Raw genomic sequence first — 25,524 nt, forward strand, 5'->3', positions numbered from 1 at the left:
GAAAAAGATGAATGAAATAGAAGAAAGTGATAGATAGATATAAAGGACAGAGGATGGAAAGCCAACATGTGGATGATTGCCCATCAGGAAGGAGAGACCACATGAAATCAGCTATCATTTAACACTTTCTATGTGCCAGACAGTGTTCTAAGTGCTTTACACCTGACTTATTTAATTCTTAAAACAATCTAATGAAGTTGTTCATTATTATTCTTTCTTTACTACAAAGGAAACTAAGGCACAGATGAGTTGAGTAACCTGCCCAAGGTGACATAACCAATAAATGGGGAAGCTAAGACTTGAATGTAGTACTTTGGTCCCAAGCTCCCACTTTTAATCTTTAACACTAGAATCCCTAGTAAAGAGATGAACAACTTCCTCAGTTTAAGAAAGAATGCATCTCTCATTCACTGCTAGTGGGAGTGCAAGATGTCCTAGTTTAGAGGACAGTTTGGCAGGACAGTCCTTAGTTTCGAAACTAAGCACACTCCTACAATATGATCCAGCAGTTGTACTCCTTGGTATTTACCTAAATGAGTTGAAAACTCATGCGCACATGAAAACCTAATTGCCGAAACTTGGAAGCAACCAAGATGTTCTTCAGTAGGCGAATGGCTAAACTGCGGTACATCCGTACAATGTAATATTATTCAGCAATGAAAAGAAATGAACAATCAAGCTACCAAAAAACTCCACAAAGGAACATTAAATGCAAATTGCTGAGTGAAAGAAGCTAATGTGAAAAGGCTACATACTGTACAATTCGAACTATATAACATTCTGGAAAAGTCAAAACTATGGAGACAGCAAAGATCAGTGGTTGCTAGGGGTTTGGGGAGGGGAAGGAGGGATGAATGGTTGTAGCACAGGGGATTTTTAGGGCAGTGAAATTATTTTGTATGATATTGTAATGGTGACTCTATGTCATTATACATTTGTCAAACCCCATAGAATGTCAGATACACAGAGTGAACCCTTAATATAAACTATGGTGTTTAGTCAATAATAATTTATCAATATTTGCTCATCAGTTGTAACAAATGCACCGTACTAATGCAAGAATGTTAATAGGGAAAACTAGGGGGAGGGGCAGTGGTGAGAGCATATGGACTTTTTCTGTAAACCTAAAACTTTTTAAAAAGTGTATTAATTTTAAAAATATGTAAATGTTAAAGGTGCTTCTCTTAAGGTCTCAGCAGGAAATGAGGGATGTGTAGTTAGAAACTGGAAGAAAACTGATTCTTGTTGTAAAGTGGCAGAACTTGGCTGAATTGTGTTCTACAGTTGGGTTGGGTACAGCATCCTGGTTGCTGTGTGCTATTTATAGCAAAATATGTGAGGAGAGAGACAAATTGAGAAAAGAACTGTTAAGCAAAAGGAGCCATTTTTTGATCGTTTGGAAAATTTTCAGCTACACCTTATACAAACGAGGCTTTCGATACAAATTGAAATACATATGTATTGAAAAAACGTATATATGTAAAATTTCTGTCCTCAGTGACTTCTCTTTGTAGTTTTAGCAACTGGGTGTACACATAAAAAAAGTAAGCAACCATAGCAAGCAGCATATAGATACTCCCTTAGTGTATATGCAAAATATTGAGTACCTACTATGTGCCGAACACTAATAAGAAACACTCTCTGCATATAAGGTATAATCTAGTGAATAAAAGTCAAAGTTTCTTGAGTTTTTACTTGGCTCCTAGCTCTAGGTACTTTACTTGAATCAACTCATTTAATTAACTCAGGTTACCAAATAGAGAACAGAAAAGGATGGAAATTCACAGAAAACGCATAGGTTAATAATTTAAGATACAACCCTACCTTAATAATGTATCTTTTTGCACAATGGCCATAATTTTGGTAATAACCAGATTTTTTTACTCAAAAAATACATAATGAATATCTTAGTATGTCATCAATAAATATTCATGCATTGAATGCCTTTTAATGGCAGCAAAAGTATTGCATCATATTGATGAATAATTTTTTAAAAGAAAAATATTTACCACAGCTCAACAGATACACACAAAAAACATATGAAAGCGAACCATTCAATGCATTTACACAAAGCAAACACACCCATGTACCCAGCACCCAATTTGAGAACCAAAATCATTATCAGAATCCCAGAAACTCCTTCCAAGGGTAGTGGGACCTCCCAGTCACTACCTACCAAGGGTAATCATTACGCTGATTTCTACTGTACAAGGAACATTAATTTCACCTGTTTTTGAACTTTCAAAAGTTGGAATGGACTATAATATGTGTTTTTTGTCTGGCTTTTTCCACTCAATATTAGTTAGTGAGATTTAGTCCATGTGGTTGTGTGTACTTGTAATTCATTCACTCTCGTGGTGTGGTATTACATTGGGAAAACCTCTCAATATGTCTTTTCTACTGTAGATGGACATTTGTGTTGTTTCCAGTTTCGGCCTAAAATAATAACTAGACTACTTTGTGTTTCTTACAACTCAACCCTGGCTCTTCCTTTACTGAGATCTATTCTGATATGTTTAAACTTTTTTTCAGTGCAGTAAAAGTTGCAGCTGTGTCCAGTCCTTGTTCCCTGTTACCCTAAAACAAACTCCTGTTGATAAATAATTTTGGTTCAAATGCATCACTAATTGCTTTCTGTTTTGCATATATATATATATATTTAATTTTATTTATTTATTTTTATTTTTGGCTGCCTTGAGTCTTTGTTTCTGCGCGCGGGCTTTTCTCTAGTTGCGGTGAGCGGGGGGCCACTCTTCGTTGCGGTTCTCGGGCTTCTCGTTGGGTGGCCTCTGTTGCTGCAGAAGAGCATGGGCTCCAGGCTGCGTAGGCTTCAATAGTTGTGGCACTCAGGCTCAGTAGTTGTGGCTCACAGGCTCCAGAGCGCAGGCCCAGTAGTTGTGGCGCATGGGCCCAGTTCCTCCGCGGCATGTGGGATCTGCCCGGAACAGGGCTCGAACCCGTGTCCCCTGCACTAGCAGGCAGAGTCCCAACCACTGCGCCACCAGGGAAGCCCCTGCACATATTTTTTTTAAGCACAAGGTTTTCTTTGGTATGTAACTTCAGGCAAAACTAGCGTTCCAAATGACTTCAGGAAAAAAAATATATATATATGCTTGATAAAAATCTATACATCAAATAAAGTGATATGTATAAATTATGGACAGCAATCTTTTATAGCATAATTTCTATCAAAACTGCTTCATGCCTATCCTGTCAGAGCAGGTCGTCTCCCATAAAACCACTGACATCTTACATCTCTCTCTTCGTCTCACTCTCTTCTCTACCTCTCCTTCTCCCTCTCCCTTCTCGTCCCTCTTCCTCACTTCTCTGTTTAGGCAACGTGGTTTCTCTGTTTGTGATCGTCTTCCTCTTTTCTTAAATCATTAGTAAATAATACCAAGAAGTAGACAAAAGCCAATTACAGTAATGTTTGCACTGGACAGGCTCAGGAAAACACGTGACCCGCAGTTTTGACTCAGATGGAAAAGTAAGAAGGGGGAAAGGAAACATATTTGCATTGGTTAGATTTCGAGAACATGAACTCCTGTCTTGGCCAAAAATCAAACTAGGATCTTCCTTTTAGAAGGTAGCCAGGTTCCAGGGGCGACAGGAACTCACGAACCATCTATAAATTTTGTTCTTAACGTGACGAGAGCGTGGAAACACACTGTGAAATGCAAAGCACGGTGCAAACACAATGGGATTGATGTTCCCTTAGGATTGATGTGGGCTCGCCACTTGGGGACACCAGAGCAAGGGGATGCAAGGAGGCTTTTCTGCATCATTTCCCTCGCCCTTTACTCAGGACGCAGGTCATCGAACTAAGTTCCTCTCTGAAAGCCACTAGCCACTAGCTCTTCAAGGAGCTTCAGTGCCTGAAAGTTCCAAACAAAAGCTACACGTATCAGGCCTAAAACTAGGATGACAGTCTGATTCCACTTCGTTGGGAGGTTAGTTTGGTTCCAGGTGAGGACATTACAGAGGCCTCAAGTTGTCTGGAAAACCTATTGCTGATGCGGTGAGGACACCCCGTTTTAGGGCTCTCGACTCCCAGTTACCCAGCGAGGTTGACCTCCATGCCAAACTTGCACTTCACCTGAGGGTTTCTATCCAATTTGCAGAGTGCGTTTTCTTGCACTCCAGCTCATTTTTATCCTTTCTTCCCTTTTTGCCCTTACCTTACATCAGCCAGTGAAATTTCTATTTAAGGATTTAACAGCACGTGTCATTACTCGTGTAGTCGTGGCCGAGTGGTTAAGGCGATGGACTAGAAATCCATTGGGGTTTCCCCGCGCAGGTTCGAATCCTGCCGACTACGTTAGCTTTAGCGAGCAGAATACGAGGCTTATTATCTGACTACATAGGTTTGCAGGCAACCTCTTTTTCCTTTGCCTCTGTGCACTTCCTGCCTTGGAAACTTGAAAGTATTTCTGGAGTCAACGGATGCCCCTGGTAGGGTTTAGCAGCTACCTCCGTGTTCAGTAGATTCAGATCGTGGCTGTGAGTATAGATAGGAACCGGTGCACTGGTTCCTTTTTGTCTTTTACCGTAAGGTTGTCACATAGCGCCATCGCCGGCCGCCCCTCTGTGCTGCCTGTTCTGGGAAGTGAGGGCCGGACTGGAGTGGACTCAAGGCTAGACTTGGACAGATTCGGCTCGGACGCTGAATCGCATAATGTATGCTTGATAGCAGGAAGCGTAGCCTGCACAGTGACGTAATAAAGACAACAGTGAGCAACTGTATGGAGATTCCTCCAGAGTAGCATACTGTGTTTTCCACATTAGTGCAGTAGTGTATATCTCTACCTGTCATGCTGGAGACCATAGTTCAACTACGCTACACGTTGGCCATTGTCTCTCTTCTAGTTAACAACCAAGGACTGGGGTTCAGGAAGTAACATGAAGAGAGGATGGCCTCTCCACAAATACCAAGTGATACAGCCGGTTTGGTGACAAGTGAAGATTACATCTTGATGTGATGTAAATATATACTATTATGTGTACATATGTACTTTAAAATACATGCATATATACACATTTAAGAGTATATATTTTAAAAGCATATATATGTGTGTGTGTACTTTTCTCTCATGTATATGACAGAGAGAAAAGGAAAAGAAAATGCAGTAATATGCTAAATATGCTAACATTTGGCGACTGGGATAGCCAGGAATTCTCTGTATTCTTGTAACTTTTCTGTCACTCTGAAATTATTTCAAAATTAAATTATTTTAAAATAAAAAGTTAAAAAAAAAGACTAATAAAACTATAAATGAAAAATATATTCATTGACATTTAAAAGCACAGATATGCAATTTGAACCGTAGATATAAAAGAGATAAGAAGTAAATTAATGAATAAGAGTTTAGAATTGATGAAGGAATGGGATGCAAACTGCTACAGTGAGCAAGAAAATTCATAACCATGAGAAGAGCTAAATAGAGAGTGCATGCCTAAAACAGTATTGTTCAATAATGAATATATTTTGGGATATGAAAATAAGATGGTACTATAATTCAAAACAGCAGTAACATGTATGATGGGAAGGTGTGGCCATAATCCAAATTATTCTATGCTCCTTTATAATAATGAATAAGTTCAGAATTAGATGTTCACTCCAAACATGATACATACTTTGGACCAATTGCTGAATGGATGAGTCTTAAAATCAGTATTTTTGTGGGCCATGTTCAAAGCCAAACAGCTTTTCTTTTTAATGAAGGAACATCCTTCCAAAATATAAGAATAAATTTGAAATTTTAATTTAGAATTAATTTTTAACATTTTATCAAATTTAGTCGAATTTAAAAGTTAATATTATTATGCAGCACTGCCAGACACTAGATTATTTCTTCAGTAATTCTATTGCACAGTTGAGTGATCAAAGTCCATTCCTTTTCAACTAACATTGAATCTCACTTGTCTCTAACTATTAATTCTTTTCATCATAGACAAAATATTCTTTTTTATTTTTTACAGAGGAAAAAATGATTGATCATAGATAAGAACTATAAGGGCATGGATGAGCAATCAACACAGGCAGTGCTTGAAGGGCCACATCCTTGAGAGAAGGGAAACACATGATATGAGTTGCACAAGAGCTTGCCCTCGAGGGACATGTTCTATTTTGCAGCATTTTAGAATAGACTCCAAGTGGAAAGAAGCAGTTGCCCTGGACTGAAGAGACACCACTCGTCAGTGTTTGGCTACCAAAATCCATAGGAGCTGAGGGTCAAAATTCAGATGATGAGGGAACCACAGAGAAGGAGCTCAAATTTCCATGTATAAATTCTCCTTACAGCATCGGCTAATTCCTAAATTGCACACACACAGGAAGATGTTCCAAAACTCTGTAGGAAAGAGCAGCTGGAAGGCTAATGATCTGTAGAGATTCAGCAGCTGCTTAGTTCTGGACAACTAAGTTCATACCTCTCCCAGTTGGAGGGAACCCGATAAACACTATCAGCCGTCATTTGAGACTGCAGAAGCATACCTCTTAAGCAGTAAGTAACAAACCCAGCTGTAAGGACCAAACAAGAAGAGCAAGGGCTATGTCTTCAGAGTAAAGAAAAACTAAATAGACCGACCATAACAAAGGCTCGATCTTTGTATATTGCAGAAAGACTACCAGAAAACTCTGAATGTTTGGAAAGAAAGCAATACATGTCTATATAATCCATGGATCAATGAAGAAAACACAATAGAAGTTTTAAAATACTTTGAGCTGAATGATAATGAAAGTATGATACATCATAATTTGTCTAATGTAGCTAAAGCTATTTTTAGAAGGAAATTTTTGTCTTTAGTTGCAAGTATTAGAACAAGGAAAAGGTTGGAAATCAGTGATCTAACTCAAGAAGCTATAAAAAACTGGGAACTTAAATGCAAAAAGTAGAAGGAACTATTAAAATAAGTGCAGAAATCAGTAAATGGAAAGCAGACATACATCAGAGAAAATCAACAAAGTAAAAGGTTGGTTCTTTGAAAAAATTGATGAAATAGATAAATCCCAAACAAGAATAACTAATAAAAAAAAGAGTAAGTTAAAACACAAAATACCACAACAGGAAGGAAATAGCTGACATTCATATATATCCTAGATATATTTTATTTGTTTAATTTTTTAGATATATTTTAAAAACAAGAATGGTATCATAAACATCTTTATGTCAATATACATGAAGCAGTTAATAAAATGGATGCATTCTTTGAAAAATACAGTATATCACAAGGGACACAGAAAGCAATAGGAAATCTGAATTGTCTTATGCCTATTAAAAAATTAAATCCATAATTTAAAAAGTCACTCCTATAAACCTCCAGGCCTAGGTAGAATCTCTTGTGAATTCTTCTATACAAATAAGAGATAAATAATATCAATCTTACAGAAACGCTTTCAGAGAATAGAAAATATTCTATATCTTGATCATGGTGATTATTACACAAGTATATGCATAAGTAAAAATTCATCAAACTGTATAATTAAGATTTATGGTCTCTTCAGTATGCAAATTACACCTAAATTTAGAAAATGAGAAAAATTAAAGCAAAGTAAGGATGGTTTAACTCAAACAAAAGTAAGGAGAATTCCTCACTTGCAGCTGTGCATTACAAGACATAATAAAAGGTATTCTTGGGTTAAAGAAAAATAAAAGATTTGAAAATTGGAATTAATAGGTGAATTAACATAGTAGCTGGTTTCATGGTCAGTATACGACATATCAAGTGTGTTAATACGTACCAACAACAAACAATTGGAAATTAAAAATTTAAATTTTCCATTTCAATAGCATCAAAAACAACAACTGTTTAAGAGTAAATCTAATAAAAGTAAATTTAATAAAAATATAAGTAAAAATCAATCCAAAGAGAAGAAGTAAAATAATATAAATACTTTTAATCTAAAAGGGGTTAAGAAAGCAGAAATTAGAGAACAAGAACATACTGGCAAAATTAAAAGAAGAGCAAGATGGTAGACTTAAACTTCACTAAATAAATATTATCTTGAATGTAAGTAGACTATTTCAATTAAAAAACGAAGATTGTCATACTGCAAAAAATTTACCCTGAACTACATGTTCTTTATATGGCACACAGTTTAATATATTTGTTTAAAAAAAAAAAGGATTAAAGTAAAAGAATGTACAAGACATATCAGAACAAGTAACCAAAAAAGGCAGACCAGAACCATTTTAGTGATAATAATGTGGTATTTGTAGACTCTCGAGAAAGTAGCATTACTAGAAATAATGAGGCTATTTCATAACCTCCAGGGTCAATTTAGTAAAAGGATATAACAATTTTATATGCACATAATAACTGCTTCAAAGTATAGAAAACAAAAGATTGGCAGAGCTAAATGGAGAAATACAAAAATCCATAATCATAGTTGAATATTTTAACACTTCTATAGAAATAACTACTGCAACAAACAGACAAAAGTTTAGTCAGAAAATGTTAAGCAATAGGATTAATACTATACCCAAGTGAAGAATATCTCTGTTTTTGAGGTATACATGAAACATTTAAAAAATCACCAAATGGTAAGCATAATGCAGGTGTCAACAAATTTCAGAAGATTGAGATCACACAGAATATGTTCTCTGAGCACAGTGCAACTAAATAAAAATCAATATCAATAGCATAGATAAATAGAAAATTCCTAAATGTTGCAATATTAAGTAATACAGTGCTAAATAAACCCATGGGTCAAATAAGTTTTTTAAAACTATAAAATATTTTTAACTGAATGATAATGAAAATAAGACATATCACAACTTGTGACATGAAGCCAAAACAGTGCTTAAAGTCGAATATTTAGCTCCAGATTCATATACTAAAAAGAGGGAAAATTGAAATTTAATGATCTAAGCTTTCATCTCAAGAACCTAGGTTAAAAATATAGCTAGGTTTTAGAGTTTAAAAAATTAAACTCTAAAAGTTAGAAGGAAAGAAATAATAAGAGCTGTAATCACTGAAAAAAAAAGGAAAAATAGACAAAGCAAAAATTTGCTTGTTAGTAAAATTGCTACCCCAAATTGATTTTTTTTTAAAGAAACAAAGAAAAACTAACAAGGATAAAAAGAGGACAACATTAAAGATCTTACTGATATCAAATTAGAGTCAGAGGATAAAATGAGTAGTTTTGGGGAATAACTTTGACAATAGAAGATAAATTACAGGTTTCTATATAAACACAACTTACCAAAGCAGACACAAGAAGAAATGAAAAGTTTAAATAGTCTGAAGTTCATTAAATAACTTAAAAATCATAATTACCTTCTATATTAGTTTACTATGGTTGCCATGACAGAATACCACAGATCAAGTGGCTTAAGCAACAGAAATTAATTTTCTCACAGTTCTGGAGGCTGGAAGTCCAAGATCAAGGTGTCCACAGGTTTGGTTTCTCCTGAGGCCTCTTCCCTTGGCTTGCAGATAGTGACCTTCTCTCTGTATCCTCACCTGGTCTTTCCTCTGTGCTTGCTTATCCCTGGCATCTCTTTGTGTGCCCAAATTTCCTCTTCTTATAAGGATACTAGTCAGGTTAAATTAGTGCCCATTTTAACAGCCTCATTTTAACTTAAATTAACTTAATTCCCAACTCTTTTTATGAGGCTGGCAAAATCTTCATACTAAAATCTGACAAGGATGTTACTAGAGAGGAAAGTGCAGGTCAAACTTTGTGTTAAACATTCTAGATGCAAAACCATTAAACAAAATAATAGCCATCAGATCCAGTAATATATAGAGAGAAGAGTCAAAGTGAAAAGGTAATGCTTGTTTTAGTAATATGAAATATGTTTTATATATAAAAATCAATCACTTTAAATTTATTACAAAATGTAAGAGAAGAAACAAAAGATCATATTAGTAGATACAGGAAAAACATTTGAAAAAATTCAATGCCAATCATTAAAAATTTCCAGCCGTCTATGAATAGAAAGGAGATTTCTTAATCCCATGATGCATATATACAAAATCCTACATCTATCATCTTAATTATGGTAAATATTTGACACTTTCTCCCAGTTACTGGGACCAGGACAATCAGGACCACTATCGCCACTGCTATTCAACATTGTATTGGGGGTCTTAGGCCATGAAATAAAATAAGACAAAGAATTAAAAGATATTAAGATTGGAAATGAAGAAATAGGACTGTTATCATTTGCAGATGATATCATTAAGTGCTTGGAAAATCCCCCCAGATATACAAACTATTAGAATTAATGAGTAAAAACAGCAAATTTACTAGATACAAAACCCCATATTCAAATATATATTATATTCATATATACTGGCAAAAATAGACAACTGTTTTGTCATTTACAATAGCAAGAAAACTACCAATATCCTAATAATAAATACAATAATAAATGTAATAAAAATGTGCAAGAGTGCTATATTAAAAACTCCAAATCACTGTGCAGAGAATTTTTAGTAATATCTAAATAAATGAAAAGATACATCATATTCATTGATTGAAAGGCTCAGATTCAATGTATTTGAAATAAAATGCTCAAAGAGTACTTCTGATAGAATTGACAAACTCTCTCTAAAATATATGTGCAGGTGGAAAGGACCTAGAATAGTAAAGGAAATCTTGCAAAGGAAGAACAAATCTGGAGGAATTTTACCACCACATAACAAGACTTATTCTAAAGCTATGGTGATTAATAAAATATACTATTGATGTAATGATAAAGAAAGAGATCATTGGAACAAAATAGATATGCTGATAAAAAACCACATACATATAACAAAGTGTCACTGCAACTCAAAGGGGAAAATGATAGATTTTTCAAAAGATGGTGCTGGGTCAACTGGATATACAAAGGAAAACAATGTGGACATTGGCCTCTTCTGTAAACTATTCCCTAAATCAATTCAAGATGAATTAAAACCCTCAATGTGCAAGGTAAAATAATAAAATTTACAGAGGAAAACAGGAGACTATCTTCATGAACTTTGGGTTGCCAAGGATTCCCTGTATAATAAGCACAAAAACAATAACCATAAAAGATAGGTAAATTATACTTTTTTAAACTTAAGAATTTCAGTACATCCAAAGACACCATTAACAATGTGAAAAGGCACAGAGTGGGAGATGTTTTTAATAAGTACATCTGACAAAAGATTTATGTCTAGACTGTATACAGAACTCCTTAAAATCAGTAAGAAAAAAGACAATAGGTAATAAATCAGATGGTGGGAATCTGGGTAGTATCTCTTATGATGGCTGATAAGAGCTGGTCACTGTAGGGGTCCTCTTTCAAGGACAGTGTCAATCAGCTCCCTCTCAGCACAATACTGACACATTATTTTTAATTCTCTGGGAAGAACCTCCATTTTTGACAGAACATTTCCGCTTCAGTGTCTGTACAGGGTATAGTAGATGGCCAGTAATCATCTATTTCCATCTCTCCCAAGAGAACCTTCCTGTACTACAGAGGCTAGAAGGTTAACACTACATTTTCCTAGCTCCCTTGCAGCTAGGTGTGATTTAAGCTTTTTCTGGGAGTTTTCTAAGGTGGAAATAAGGCACCTTCTAATTCAGTTGTTTTGTGCTAACAAGCATTGTTATGGAAAAATTGGGATTTCCTGCAGAGGAACACAGGTGAGGGGTGTCAGTTGTTTTGCTAATTCACATCTAGGAGCATGGCACACTCCAGAACATGGAATTCTCAAAGTGTGGTCCCCACACCAACACCAGCAGCAACATTTGGCACCTTGCCTAGAAATGTAAGTTGCTTTCTGACTGTTCTGTGTTTATTTGTCTATTTGTTACCCATTAACCACAGGTCCAAATTAACCACCAGAGTTGTTTACATTTCCTGCTACCACCTCATTTATCTAGCTCTTACATGTCAAGCCAATATTTCTCCTGCCCTAAGTAAGCCCAGGGCCAGGTACCAGATAACTAGGGACAGGCCCTATGCCCCCCAAACTCCCCGGATTATTAAAATGATCTAATCCTAAACTGTTTACTCTGACTTGCCTTTCCTTTCCTATGGAAATCCCAGTAAAGTCTGTAACTTGTGCCTTCCTCTTGCTCTTTTCTGCCTCCTGACCAACACCAGGTACTTCCCCCTGGGGCCCTGAGTAGTTTCTAGAGAATTGTTTCTAGGGAAACTGTGAGTAACATCAAACCTCTCTTTGGTGGCATTGGCCTCTCCCTGTCTTCTCTCACTCACCTTTGTAAATTAAGACCTGGCTGATTTGCTTTCTGTCATGATAGATAGCTTTCATACTAAATTTTGAGAGCAACTTTCCTAGAGAGAACACTGCTGTTGCAGAAGCCTACAGATATCTGCACTACAGTTCAGGCAATAGACCCCTGAAATCAACGATTTCAGCAGCAGCATTTTGATTTCCTATTTTCTTCATTGTAGACAATGGCAACCTCTCTGGGAGACTATTACTTCAGGGTTGTTTTGGGAATTTCTGCAGGGGTGAATTAGAGCTGGCACCTCCCTTCATCCCTCTGTGCCAAAAATTTTGTAAGCTTCTGTGTTCTTATTAATCCCCCTTTTGCTTAAAATAGCTTGAGAGTCTTTGTTTCTTAAGTAATTTTTTGACATATAACACAATATTAATGTGGAAAAGTGTATAAACCATAATTTACGGCTCAAGAAATTTCCACAAAGTAAACACACCTATGTAGACAGCACCCAGAATGAGAAACAGAACCATTCCCAGCATCTCCAACAGCCCCTCTCATGGCCTTTCTCTGCTTTCAACAATCACCTTTCTGATTTCTAACACCAAAGATTTGTTTTGCCTGGTTTGAACTATATATAAATAAAATCATGAGCTATGTATGCCTTTATGTCTGGCATCACTCCAATAATATGTTGTGAGAGTCTCCCAATTTGTGTGCAGTTGAAATCATTTATTCTCATTGCTCTACTCTTCCTTTGTATAAAAAGCAATTATTTATCTTTTCTATTGCTGATGGACTTTGGATTGTTTCCAGTTTGGGACTAAAATGGGTAGAACGATTTTGTTTCATGAAGCTGAACTCAGATTCACTTCTTTTATCTGAATCGATTCTGCCAGGCTATCTTTTTTTTTTTTTCAGTCCATACATGTTAATGGAGAGAAAAATAAACAAGGTTGAAACTTACAAGGATCTCTGTTTATTTTATTGTAAATGAAAAAAATGATTAAATTCAGTTCATCTTGATTGCAGTCAATTTTTTTGAGGGGGGAGGATCAGATTTTTTTAAAGCATGAAACGTTCTGTCATTTCTTCAGTGTTTAACTCCCTTCAAACTAGAGTCCCAAAGGAATTTACCTACAATGTTATAGGCTTGTTAAAAATGTGTAGACCAAATAAAAGGGCTGTGATATGACTAAATATGGCAACATCTGTATCACAACTTATATTTTACTTTAAATTTGCAATTAGTTATGTTATAACTTGCCATGAGTTTTGAAGAATGTTTATGGGATTTTCATTTTGAAAGGAAAGACAGTTCAAATAATAGGCTGCTTAGCTAAATATGGAATCTGGCTTCTCTACCCAAAACTCGGCTTAATACTCAGAGCAGACTCCCTTCCTTCCATTAAACCATGAGGTTTCTTAGAGTTGATTTTATTTCGGTGGAAAACAATCTCTCCTCATCCCCTGAGCCGCTGCACTCTTCTCTTCACCACTCTGCTCCCTCCGCCTCTTCTGTTTGGACCGCTTGACAGATTCCTCTGTCTTCGGTTTCTCCTCCTCCCCTTCTTTGTCTTCCCCCTTGTCCTCGTCCGTCTTCTTCTAAAAATTAGATTAAGACCTCCTAAGCAGGCTAGACAAAAATCAGTTTCAGGACTTGGGAAAACATTGTGACTGAGAAACTAAGGTCGAAATATAAGGAGAAAAACAAACAAAAAAAACCACAACAACCTGTTGCGTTGGTTAACTTTAGAAAGAAATGGCCCCTGCGCGGGCCAAAAATCAAACCAGATTATGAGCCTAAAGCCTTAGCAATATCGGGACGAGGGAATACCAAGGCAGCTTTCCACGTCATTTTTCGCGCGGTCCACCTGGGACACAAATCAGCGGAAGCAGTTTTCTGCCTGGAACCCACTTGGCACAGCGGCCTTCATCCCGGAGCAGACCCTTGGAAGTCCGAACATCCCGGACTAGAAAACGGTTAGGTCCTGACTGTCCCTCGATACGGGCTAGGTTTGGTGCCAGTGCATGGGGATTGCAGACGCTCCCCAGAGGCTGCGCCCCGGAGTGTTATTTGAAGTTTGCTGGTAACGCTAATGCCCACGCGGTGAGGGCTCTATCTCATTCCGGTGTTCTGATTCCAGGGGATGTCCGAGGTTGGCCTCTCTTCCTAATTCTCGTTTCACCTCAGCGTTTCCACTCAGCTCACCAAGGACACGTGTTTGTACCTGCCACGTGATTCCTGTCACTCCACCTTCGCTCTGCAGATGTAGTTGTGGCCGAGTGGTTAAGGCGATGGACTAGAAATCCATTGGGGTCTCCCCGCGCAGGTTCGAGTCCTGCCGACTACGGTAAGCTTTTTTCCTCCCTGAATTTATACTTAACCTCTTAAACTGATCAGTTTGACAATTTGAAGTTACCCAGAAGGGAACTCGCTAACCGTTTCTCACCACAATAACGCAGGCTTCTAGACTAAACTTGTCCCGTTCCGGCCCGGACATCACTCAAAACGCACGGAGCTCCTGTCCTGCGATGATTACAACAACAACCCCAAGCCTTTCTTTGAGCGAAATGCTCAAACCCCCACCTCAGATTTTCTTGTCCACGGAATTACGCCCTATTTGAGAGAACACACACAAAATATATCTCGCTTAGAAAAGTACACTTCATGAAATCCTGACTCACTGCTCCGTTTGCAGGGAGTCGAATCTGAGATATTCCATTTATGATTCTAGTAAGAATCGTCACACCAGCAAGCAAACCAACATTATCTCGCTAGATGACCCAGCCCAGGAGCCTGTGTTACAGGTGAAACAAGAGGTACTCTTCACTAGGTGCATTTTTTTTTTAGTATAGTGGTGTGTGCGCTGGTTTGTTACCTGCAGTACAGGGGCTCGGTTCCCAGACAGGATATTTAAGTGATCTTTCTGAATTTTGTGGCTCTGACAACCTATTCTTGTTCTTCCACTCAAATGTTAAGTTTCTTCTTTTAACTTATTCTTTTCAAGACAACTAAATGTAATGAAAAAGAAGCGAGCAGAATAAATCATGTGATGAGTAACACAAAAGGAAACTCATAACTTGACAGGGGAGAAACTTGTCAGATACCCCTTAATCAGTTGATCATAGTTAGTATTTCAAGTATTAAGACATTCAACATCATGTGCCTCTCTATATGATGAAATGCACAGGACACAACCTGACTAGTGTGGTATTCGTGTTGAAAAGGCATTATCTGAATTTAACTCTCAGAAAACAACAGATGAATTCAAAGTGAGGGGGCATTCTACAAAATATCTGACCTGATTTTTCAAAATGTCAATGAAATGAAAAACAAAGCAAGATTGAGGAACTCGATCCAGATTAAAGGACTAAAGAGACATGTTAGCTGAATAGAATGTATTTTTCTTAAAATAAAGGATTCACACTATTGGCAAAACATTAACAAGGTGTGTAGATTACATGAGTTTCAACCCTGATTTTATAATTATTCCATGGTTAGGAAGGAGAAGGTCCATGTTTTAAGAAAATACATAATGAAGTATTTAAGGTAAAGGGATACCTTGTCTAAAATTCACTCAATAGTTAAGAAAAAAGTTATACATATGTAAATCTGTCTATATCTACCAAGAAAAATAAAGCACATATGATAAATTGTTAACATTTGGGGAATCTAGGTAAAGGGTTTATGAAAAATCTCTGTACAACCCTTGCAATTTTTTCATAAATTTGAAATTATATCAAAATAAGTTAGAAAAGGAAAAGAAACAGATAGAACAATAATAAAAATACACTCATGTAAATTAAACCCCAAATACAGTTTGAACATTAGGTGTAACATAGGTGATGAGGAAACTATTAAATACAATATTAGACCTGATGGAAGAATAGTATGCAAAATTCTATAGCAAGCAAGGCAATAAACATTATTTTTAATGATGACTGATATTTAAGATATAGGTAAAAGATGGAAGTATTACACAGTAGTATTATGCATGGTTGGAGTGTGTGAATATAATAAAATAATTTTGGGGTCTAATGGTTTTGTATCAGGTGAAAATGAAAAGTGCATTTACATCAGCTTTTCTGTGACATCACCATTAAAGTTCATAATTAAGAAACACCTGTCTAGACTATAAAAATAAACCTGAAAATTTAATCAACATTTTAATTTAACTATTAATTATTACCATTATGTTATTTAAATGTTAGTATTTATTACAAACTATTAGGTATAAAATAAGCTACAAAGCTATATCATACAACATGGGGAGTATAGCCAATATTTTATTATAAGTGGGGTATAACATTTAAAAATTGTGAATCACTCTATTGTATGCCTGTAACCTATATAATATTGTACAGCATCTATACTTCAATTTAAAAAATTAAAATTTAAAAACAAAACAAAATGTTAGTGGTTAAAATATTAAAACGTGATACTGTGTAACAGAGTTATTCACTAAATTATTTCTTCAGTCACTCTACTTCACATTTGAAGTAATATGTAGATGCCCAATTTCAGCTAAGCTTAACTATTATTTGTCTGTGTTTCTTCTTTTCATTATAGACCATATACAAAATGTATGTGTGTATAACAAGTGGAAATTAAAATTCAAATATTCCATTTGCAGCAAAAATGTAAAAGTCTAGGAATAAATCTAACAGAAGATGTGCAAGAAATCTATATTAAAAACTACAAAATATTGCTGTGGGAATTAAATGGAGGAAAGTACTATGTTTATTTTTCTGGAAGACACAATCTTGTCAAAATGACAACTATTTCCAAATTGATCAACAGATTCCATGAAATCCCAATCAGCCTCCAAATATGTATTTTATGGACGTTAACTCAGTTTCAAAAACACATTTGGAAATGTAGAGCAAATTAAAAAACAAGAAAATATTGAAGATAGCAAAATTGGAGGAATTACACAAATATATATCAAGACATATGTAATTACTTATAAATCTACAGTAACTAAAACGGTAAGCTATTGGTTATTATATATAAGTAAGTACAAAAACGTTATCTTCATCTCTGTATAAACTTGGCCAGGTTGAACTACATTCCCCAGAATTCCTTTTCCTGTGTGTTTCTGGTTGGATAGTCCTCAAGAGATATTCTTGTAGGAAATTTGGAGGGAGAAAGTCAAGCCGAAGCCATTCTGTAGCTCACATTAACTCATCTGCTGACTTGTCATGTGGCAACATTTGGGCCTGCAGCTGCCTCACCTTCCCCTGGATCCTCCTTCACCCTCCTCCTTTCCTGGACCAAATGTGTGTGTTTACCTCCAAATGAAGGGCTCTGGCTGCTGCTCGACACCTGCACCACCAAGGTCAGGGGCAACCAGAGCTGACACAGGTATCAATCCATTGCATGGGGCTCATCTTCCCTTCTTGACAACATTCTCTGTGGATTTCGAGCTTCAGCAATATAGAGACTATTTTACCAATCCCTACAAACCTCATACATATATGAAATGTATATATCCATCCCAGTGGTTCTGCTTGTCTTATTGAACCCTGACTGAAATTTTTACTTTCATATTTTTGCTATTACAAACAATGCTGCAGTGGACATTGTAATCATGTAAATCACCAGCTGTTTCTGCCCTGTTTCCCAGTAGGTCAAAGTGATGATTTCACACAAGCTATCTAATCTCCCACTCTCTCTTCAGTGTGCTTATGAGTATCCAGGACTATTGGAAGACGAGCTGTTCAAAGGCAAGTGTTCAGTGGGGGTTGGAAGTTAGGATCTGACTCCACCTCGGAGTAAGCAAAGTTTGGTTCTAGTTGCAGACCCTCCAGAGCCCAAGGTCAGACCACAGCCTGGTCCCCAGGGCCGGCAGGCATTCGCTCAGAGTTTACTGAATTGACTTGTTTGCTTGAAACACCTATGATCATGCGGTGAGGACTCTCACACAAGCGCTCTCGATCGCGTAGGAGGCATGAGAGGTTGCACTTAAATTAAAAAAAAAAAAAAATCAAACCCTTATTTTACCTGAAGGCTTGTATTCAACTCTCAAAACCTACTTTCTTGTATGCTGAGTAATGGTCACCTTGGTTTCCGTTCTTTCTTGTCTATAATTTAAAAAAAAAACAAAAAATGGTGGGGACGTTGTGTAGTCGTGGCCGAGTGGTTAAGGCGATGGACTAGAAATCCATTGGGGTCTCCCCGCGCAGGTTCGAATCCTGCCGACTACGGCAGTCACTTTTTCCAAGTGAAAGTAGTTGGGAATTGCTCCGCCGAGAGAAAATTGAAACGAAACCACAGCTTTGCGAGATCTTGACTAAACTTATTGTGTTCTTTGCCCAGGCCCAAACTCCACGGCTATGGGGAACGGAAGTTATTATTATTTCATTACTTTTTATTAAAATTAAAGGTGTCTTAATAAGTAGAGCCCTAATCATGTTCCCGCCAGCGGAGCCTCCGCACAGTTCTCCGGAGCACCTTGAGTTTCCCTGCCCTCCAAACCCCCTGGAAGCCTATATTTTCAAGACAACTCTTTGTAGTTTTTCTTCTGCAATGGAAAGGAGCCCTGTTTCCTGGCCCAGTCTTCGGTCAGTTAGCAGGGAGATTCCGGGGAATCAATGGTTCAACTGGTTTGCTCTCCTGGATTCGCTGTTTGCAAATCTAGTACGACAAATCGTCAATGAAACCGACGCCATCACTGTCAAAAGAGCAGGCTGTCCTGCCTGGCCTGCAGTTTCAGCTCCGGGGCGGAGGTGGGTGGAGCAAGAGGGCTGAGAGAAGGGCTGGAGCGACACTTGGTTGGTCGCGGACGAGTCCGAGGGAGTTCAGGCTCAAATTTGCCAAAGGTAATCTATAGTAGAACACAAAATCTGCCGGCTAAAAGAACACGAACACTAGTACTTACATTTATTATGTATCTTTAAGAAACGAAGATTAGCTTTCTCCTCGTTAGTATAGTGGTAAGTATCCCCGCCTGTCACGCGGGAGACCGGGGTTCGATTCCCCGACGGGGAGTTGGTGTTGTTTTGTATCTCGTCACGTATTTTAGAATTCCCAACAATCGTGTTGTCACTGCTTAGAATAGAATATTACACACCTTCTTTCTTTAACATGAAAGATGCAGAACTCACTCTGGTTAGCGATCTTGAGCAGGTGACCTCAGATTCTGCGGAAGTTGCTGCGGCTTCTTCTAAATTCTGGAGTGTGTTCGGCGATGGCCACTACTGGGCTCTGGGACTGGGAACTGAACTACACGGGGACCCTTCTGCCAGTTCTTCTCAACTACAGCACCCTCCCCCGTTTCCGTCACTTCTAGTCCCGGCTGCTCTAATCAGAAAACATTTCAGCCCAAGTATCAAAGCTACTTTAAGGCCCAGAGGGAAATCTAGATTTAAGTGACACAGGACTGAGAATGCTCATCAAGAGTTAATGAGATTATGGTTGTCTGGCACCTGCCTTCTATTTAAATGCAGAAAGAACTTCTGAGGCCAAATGCCAAGATCAAAAATCCCATGTTCAAGACCTCCGTCCTCCTAGACATCAAACTCTGGAATGATGATACCAACCTGGCACAACTGGGGGCCATGTGTGCTCCATCCAGCTGAACTGGCTGGCCTAGGCAACTCGAAATTGGTGCCCCTGGATGCATATAAAAGGTGTGGAGGAAGATGACAAAAAGTGATGACAGACTTGCGGGAAGAGGAGATTCCCAAGTTCCAGGGACATGTGAGGAGTGTCAACATTGCTGCTTTCAACAAGATCTGAAGCTCCAAGTAATGTGTTTGTGACTGTACATCAGACTTTACGAATTAAAGCTTTCTGAAGGGGGGCGGGGAACTCAGGAATGGATAAATAAACTGATGGAACAGAAGAATGCATCCTAAACAGACCCATTTATACAGTCACTTGATTTAAAACAAAGGCCACCCTGCAGTGCACTAGGGAGAGACCGTTCTTTTCAATAAATTGAAATTCAATAAATTGGTGGCTCAGTTGGATATTATGGAAATAAATGAATCACGACGTACACAAACTCTGATGAAATGTATATTTAAACATGAAATAATGCTTCTGAAAGATAACTTAGGATAATATCTTCATGACTTTGGAGTATGCAAGAATTTGTAAAACAGAGCACAAAGAACAGTCACCACAAAAGATATATTTATATATTAGACTTCAGCATTGGAAACTACTGTCCACCAGTAAACAAGTACAAGACAAATCTTAGAGAAGGTATTTGTATTACATATGCCTAACAGAAGACTGTGTCTAGAATATAGATTCAGATATAGATGCATTGTTATGACTTTGTTAAATTAACAGTTGTTAAGTAGAGCACAGGATGCCAGATGGTGAGTCAGTCAAGTTTCAACAACAGACTACAGAGAAATTGAAATAGAAAAGTTTATTATTCACAGGTCCTGGAGGAAGTAGTACACTGCATACTTCAAGGGGCCACATGGGGGAGGTCAAGGCAGAGTATAGACAAGACAGAGCAATAGGACCTGGGGCACATGTTTTTATTAGGGTCCATGGGTGGAGTTCTTTGGGGTTCCCAGACTAAGGCGGGATTGATCAATTCAAACCAAAAGAGAGAGTAAGTTCTTTTGGTAAATTCCAAAGGGGTCTAATCTAAGGAGTACACAAGGGAATGGTCCTGTGCAGGGATGACAGTTGATCACAAGGGCTGTTGGGGAGGTAATATCAGTAACTTACATTTGTTTGAGACTCTGTAGGCCGCTATCTAGGGCATGCACTTGCATGACGAGGCTAGTATCAGCTCAAGGTCCCTGCACACCACTTGGCCAAACAAATTGGATGCTAAGGCAGTAATACCATGGAATAGCTTAGCTAAACTCTTGACATGTATAAACACAGATAGACGTGAATAAGAAAAACAAATATGGAAAGGATAGACAATCCATTAGAAAAATGGGCAAAAGAGTTCTACAGGTCCTTCACAAAAGATATATCAAAATAACCAATAAACATACAAAAGGGTGATCTTCATTCATCCTCAGAAAAAGTGAAAAGTAAAACAATTAGATTCCACTATTCTATTTGTTAGAGTTTACCAGAGAAACAAAACCAATAGGATGTGTGAAGGAGATTTATTCTGAGGAATTGGCTCATGTGATTATGGAGGCTGGCAAGTCCAAAATCTGCAGAGTGAGCAGCAAGCCGGTGACCCAGGAAGAGTTGATGCTGCAGTTCAAGTCTGAAGGCTGACTGTTGGCAGATTTCCCTCTTACAAGGGAGACCAGTCTTTAATTTTATTTTTGCAATTGGATGAGGCCCACCCATATTATGGAGGACGATCTGCTTTACTCAGAATCCACTAATTTAAATGTTACTCTCATCCAAAAACACCCTCAGAGAAACATCACAGAAGCATGGATTAATGGTTGACCACATATCTGGGCACTGTGGCCCAGCAGGTTGACACATAAAATTAACCATCATATTTACCTACTGGAAGGGTTAAAATAAAATAATAAAAGACAGATAATACCAAGCATTATCAACGATGTGGAGCAACTGGACTCTCTCATACATGGGAATATAAATTGGTTCAATCACTTGCAAAATTGTTTTGGCATTACATACTAAAGCTTGAGCATACACAATGACTGCAATCGTGACTCTGCAATTTCGTCCATAAGTGTCTCCACCCAGCAAAAATCCTTGTTTGTATTCACTGAAAAACGTATATAAGAATATTCATGGCAACACTATTTATAATAGCCAAAATTGGAAACAATCCAAGTGACTTTGTAGAGGAGGTGGATTTTAGAAATGCCTTGACATCTGGGGCTGATTTTGAAGAGTGGAGATGGTGCAAAGATGCCTGTCAGAACAAGGGGCTTCTGTGACCGAGGAAGCTCAGAATAAGAGTGTCTGGAAGGGGTGAGGACATTCCTGTATTTGGTACCCTGCTGGCTTCTCTTCTGTTCCATCCCGTCCATCTCCTAGCCTTCCTCCTTCTCATTCTCTCCCTCACTACCCCCTCCTGTTTCTCCTTCCTTTTGTTTTTCCACATATTCTCTGCTCCTACCTGGACCTTTTCTTTCCACTTTCTTCTGCATGGGAATCAAAGTACTGAGTTTCTGAATTCATATTTTGTTTCCTGAATCAACTGTAAAGCCCAGATAAATGTTCACAACCATGTTTAAGTAAGTCGACAAAAAACCAAACAACACAATCAAAAAATGGGCAGAAGATCTAAACAGACATTTCTCCAAAGAAGACATACAGATGGCCAAAAAGCACATGAGAAGATGCTCGACATCACTAATTATCAGAGAAATGCAAATCAAAACTACAATGAGGTAACACCTCACACCAGTCAGAATGGCCATCATCAAAAAGTCTACAAACAATAAATGCTGGAGAGGGTGTGGAGTAAAAGGAACCCTCCTACACTGTTGGTGGGAATGTAAATTGGTACAGCCACTATGGAGAACAGTATGGAGGTTCCCTAAAAAACTAAAAGTAGAACTACCATAGGATCCAACAATCCCACTCCTGGGCATATATCAGAGGAAACCATAATCCGAAAGGAAACATGCACCCCAATGTTCATTGTAGCACTGTTTACCATAGCCAAGACATGGAAGTAACCTAAGTGTCCATCAACAGAGGAATGGATAAAGAAGATGTGGTACATATATACAATGGAATATTACTCAGCCATAACAAAGAATGAAATAATACCATTTGCAGCAACATAGATGGACCTAGGGATCATCATACTGAGTGAAGGAAGTCAGACAGAGAAAGACAAATATCAAATGATATCACTTATATGTGGAATCTAAAAAAAGGTACAAATGAACTTATTTAATCTATAGAAACAGAGTCATGGATGTAGAAAAAAACTTATGGTTACCAGGGGGAAAGGAGGGGAGGGATATATTGGGAGATTGGGATTGACATATACACACTACTATATATAAAATAGATACCTAATAAGGACCTACTATTTAGCACAAGGAACTCTACTCAATACTCTGTTAACCCCTATGGGAAAAGAATGTTAAAAAGGGTGGATATAGGTATATGTATGTATAACTGATTCACTTTGCTGTACAGCAGAAAGTAACACAACACTGTAAATCAACTATACTCAAATAAATTTTTTTTAAGTCGATAGTTCAAATACCATTTTATTGTGCAGTGTTGGGCAAGTCAATTCTCAGTTTCTTCATCTTTAAAATGGCGCTAATATTATCTACCTGATAGGGTTCTATTGGTGATTAAGTGAGATAATCCATGTAATGCCAATTCAATGCCTGGGGCATAGTAAGGCTTCAAAAATTGTAGCTGTTAGAATATATACTGTTTTTATAAATCTTGAGTTCCCTAGAACAGATAGTAGCAGTGAAATCACCTCCACCCTAGGAGAGGAAGGAATCTGACTTGGAGGCTGAGTGAATCCAAGTTGGCATGACCTGTAAATAAGGAAAAAGGAACGGCCTTCCTCGATTCAGGATTTGATATCATGCTGACACCGTGGTAGACTTACTCCTCTATTTCAAACTGTCAGTGTTTCAGGACAGGTTATTTGACCCAAGGGAAATAGGTGACGAATGACACAGGGTGAACAAGACTACAGAGCAGTTTCGGTTGATAGTGGCAGGAAACTATGCAAAGAAGCCTTCGTCAGGTGCGGATAAAACCGTAGTCGGCAGGATTTGAACCTGCGCGGGGAAACCCCAATGGATTTCAAGTCCATCGCCTTAACCACTCGGCCACGACTACCTGCTGAAAACACCTTCTCGTTAACAGTGTTGAAGGTATAGAGAGCAGCGTGCCATTTAATCGCTGTGAATCAAAACATAGTGAAAGCTATTTTGGTACATAACTATTAGGTCTGGTAACAAAGAATTTCCTATGTCCATTCAGGGCTTCTCACGCTTGGATGAAATAAGTCATCCACGGGAAACTGAAATTCAGCGGAGGAAGATGGAACTCAAAGAATCATTCTGAGACAAAGGGATTCGAATTTCCTATGCCCTAGAACTGAGTGTCGCCCTAGTAGCCTCAGACCTGCAAGTGCCAATGGAACTGGAATCGGGCTGGAAGAAATCTGGGGAAATCCGAAATCGTGGGGCCAGTCGCGTTTACTTTTCAGCGTTAAACACTAAAACAGAAATATCTTCAATGGCTTTCAACTGCTTTTACCTTTCCCTGCCTTAAAAGAACTACTTGAAACCGGACTTGAGCCGGGTGCTGGGTGAGAGGGGTGGGGAGGGTCCAGGAACTGAAGGAAAAGAAGCTGGGAAGATCTCCAACCCCTCAGGAGAAGTTCACTCCTTTTCGCCTTCCCCAGAGAGGAAAGCCCATAGCCCAGGAGCCTTACGAGGGAGAAGCAGCCTGAGGACATTCTCTATCTCTCTTAACACACAAGGTCGTGAATGCCAGACTAAATCTAGCTGTAGTAATAGGATTGTTTCCGGGTTTAGAGACTTGATTCAGTGAAACGCTGTAGAAGTGGATTCTTTTTTCCTTTTTTTTTCCTTTTTCTTTAAATGGGAAATTTAGGACTATAGCTCTGAGTTCTGAGAATTGAAGTACTTTGCCAAAAACACCGTCAAGTAGATTCAGACAGACTTTCAGTTACGAAGGGGAGAATGCCTTTCATGGCTGAGGCCCTCAAACTCTTTCATACGTAGAGGTCTCCCATATCTGTTGTCATTTACGACAGGCAAAGAGACAGTTGTTCCTGTAGTGAGTTGAGTTGTGTCACCCAATAAGATACGTTGAAATCCTAATTCGAGATACCTGTGAATATGACTTTATTTGAAAGTAGTCCTTGCCAGTGCAATCAAGTTAAGATGAGCTCATACTGGATTAGGGTGGGCCCTGAATCCAATGATAGTGTCCTTATAAGGAGAGGGAGATTTGAGACATACAGAAAAACAGACACACAGAGATGGAGATTGTGTGAAAGGGAGGCAGAGACTGGAATGATGCAGCTGCAAACCAAGGAGCTACAAGGGTTTCCAGCAACCACCAGAAGCTAGGAGAGAGCCATGAAACAGTCTCCTGCAGACCCTCTAGAACCAAACTTGCAGACACCTTGAATTTGGATTTCTGGCCTCTGGAACTGTGAAAGAATAAATTACTGCTGTTTTAAGCCACTCACTTTGTGGTAATTTGTTAAGACAGCCCTAGGAAGCTAACATTGTTCCCCTCTCCTTATGCTTGGAACAAGATCCTTCTTGCCACTTTAGCACTTCTAAATTCCACCAGCGAGGCTCATGCAAATAGTTACTCCCTTTCATATGGTAAACTCATTTTGAACAAAACTCTCCTAGGGAGGTAATCCAAACTAAAAGAAATCACTTATGTGCAGAGACATTTATGATACTTTTAG

General features: G+C 38.1%; 1 protein-coding gene and 5 non-coding genes across 6 annotated transcripts in view; 5 read left to right on the forward strand and 1 right to left on the reverse strand.

Moving 5' to 3' along the window:
- Window positions 1-25,524, forward strand: part of LOC114907338 (zinc finger protein 850-like) — a 347,786-nt gene that overhangs the window by 28,469 nt on the left and 293,793 nt on the right.
- TRNAS-AGA lies at window positions 4,237-4,318 on the forward strand. Its single transcript has one exon. It is a non-coding gene; the product is annotated as a tRNA-Ser (tRNA).
- TRNAS-AGA lies at window positions 14,436-14,517 on the forward strand. Its single transcript has one exon. It is a non-coding gene; the product is annotated as a tRNA-Ser (tRNA).
- On the forward strand, window positions 18,292-18,373 carry TRNAS-AGA. The gene has a single exon. It is a non-coding gene; the product is annotated as a tRNA-Ser (tRNA).
- On the forward strand, window positions 19,086-19,157 carry TRNAD-GUC. The gene has a single exon. It is a non-coding gene; the product is annotated as a tRNA-Asp (tRNA).
- On the reverse strand, window positions 23,825-23,906 carry TRNAS-UGA. The gene has a single exon. It is a non-coding gene; the product is annotated as a tRNA-Ser (tRNA).

Source organism: Monodon monoceros, unplaced genomic scaffold (assembly GCF_005190385.1).
Source record: "Monodon monoceros isolate NGI ecotype Baffin Bay Population unplaced genomic scaffold, NGI_Narwhal_1 Super_Scaffold_3, whole genome shotgun sequence".
Lineage (NCBI taxonomy): Eukaryota > Metazoa > Chordata > Mammalia > Artiodactyla > Monodontidae > Monodon > Monodon monoceros.